The sequence below is a fragment of the Octopus bimaculoides genome, chromosome 28 (genome assembly GCF_001194135.2).
Source record: "Octopus bimaculoides isolate UCB-OBI-ISO-001 chromosome 28, ASM119413v2, whole genome shotgun sequence".
In the NCBI taxonomy this organism is placed as follows: Eukaryota; Metazoa; Mollusca; class Cephalopoda; order Octopoda; family Octopodidae; genus Octopus; species Octopus bimaculoides.
The window spans coordinates 8194669-8196766 of record NC_069008.1 but is presented as its reverse complement, the minus strand read 5'-3'; the positions used below and the strand labels follow the sequence as shown (position 1 = coordinate 8196766).

Sequence of the window (2098 nt, the reverse complement as noted above, 5' to 3'; positions counted from 1 at the left end):
ACTTCAGGATCGCTTTCTCTGAACATTTCGGTAGATAATCCATTTCTCATCACCTTTCACAATTTGCTTTAAAAAAGGTGCGTTTTCATTCCATTTATAAAACGAATCACAGATGGAAATGCGATCCAAAAGGTTCTACTCACTCAACTCACGTGGTACCCAAACATCGTAGCGATTTGTGTACCCCATGAACGACGGATTTCAATAGGTTGAGGCTTTCTGCCAATTCTCAGGTTGTGCAATGTGGGATATTCTCAATTAATGACTTGATTTGGTCATCATCTGTAGTGGATGGTCTGCCTGATCGCTCTTTATCAATAAGGCTACAATCTCCAGCTCGGAACCTTTCGAACCACTTCCGTACAGTTCTTTCGGATTAAGAAACATCACCATAAACTGCGCATATTTCTTTGGTTGCTTGTGAAGCATTTTTCCCTTTACGGGAAAAGAAAAGCATCATGTGCCGAAAATGAACTTTCTTATCTTCCATTTTAAAGGGTTACAGAATTAACACAGGTTATAGGAACATAAAACCTTCTTCCACGAAAAGTTAGCTTAAACTGTGTTCTAAATAGAGGTGTAGTCATATCCTATTTTATGGACTCAACCATGTTCTAAAATAAGTCGAAAGGTGAGCTACTATAAATCGACACGAACTTTCCGGATAACTCAATATATATATATGTACATTCCAAAGACGGTCATGGAGCGGTTAGCTTCCCTGTCAGTGTGTGTGTGTGGTGGGGGGACATGCAATATATATATATATATATATATATATATATATATATATATATATATATACATGTATATGTATATATCCCTAGGTTCCCTTCTCATGATTGTTTCGATAATCCAATAACAACAATACAAAGTATGTAGCCCTTAAAACGGATTTTGGCATTTACAGAGAATACTTATCTGTCTTACACAGTATCTTGTTTTTAGGAATTCCCAATAAGTTATGAATACCCAAATTGTGAAGTTGGCTATATAATAACATGAAATTAGTTGCCCGATAGTAAGAATTCAAATAAAATAGCCCCGAAAAGGGCTTTAATGTGTTTCCAGAGTATATAGAACTTAGGAGGAAATACTAATAAGGTATGTATACTAAAATCGTGAAACATGTTACGTAATAACAGGCTAATCAGATATGAGATTATAATAATTTTAAGTAAATAACTCTGAAAAGGGTTTTTGTGCGTTCCCAGAGAATATTACCCTCAGCGGCGCTAGTGTTAGTATATTCGTGAATAAGTCACTAACCGAAATAAGTGGATCTATTGTTTAGGAAAATACTGTTTACTTGTCTGAGGGTTGTACTGGATGAATTGCCAAAATAACTTTAACAGTTCAAATACTAAGAAATAAGCATACTTAATTTGATTTATACCAAATGATTTAGGAAAATGAATAGGTTATTTCCCTTGGCTATTGATATGAAATATATTAGATATATATAAGGATACCTTCTAGGGGACCTATTATCGATTTTTTAACAATCTGAGTATGTCATGGGGTTTCCAGACATGAGTTCTACTCACGTGTTAAGTTTCATCAAAATTTCCCACATATGTAGTGTGTGTCTGTGTGTGTGTCTGTGTGTGTGTGTATTTTTATAAGCTAGCTAGCTAGCTAGATAGATAGATAGATAGATAGATAGATAGATAGATAGATAGATAGATCTCGATTATATCTGAAACAACCGACAATCCACTGCAACAACTGTAACCAGATCCAGCATGTCACCAACCCCAGCGAAAGCGGATGACCAAATGCGTGGTTCTGGTCGTCGCAATACACGATCCACCCTAAACAAAATCACCTGAAAGCCATTTGTGAATTCCGTTTTCGAGACCAGCTCAAGGCCACTCTCTTCCGTTGCTCCATTAACCCAAATACCTGGAAGACACTCGCCAAGTGACCCCCAAAGCAGCGGCATGACATCGTGAAGGGAACGGACAAGATGGAAAATAACAGACAAGACGAAGAAATAGGACATCGAAGGCGCAAAGAGCGATTTGCACTCCCTTTCCCCCACAAACCCTCCCCTGCAATATATACCACCCCCGGCTCTTCTATACAACCCTTGGCC

At 37.6% G+C, this 2098-nt stretch overlaps 1 protein-coding gene across 1 annotated transcript in view; it reads right to left on the bottom strand.

The window, feature by feature from the left end:
• The window catches only part of LOC106883759 (putative uncharacterized protein DDB_G0282133), a 94010-nt gene that overhangs the window by 10941 nt on the left and 80971 nt on the right, over positions 1-2098 (bottom strand). The gene's annotated exons all lie outside the window — the stretch shown is intronic.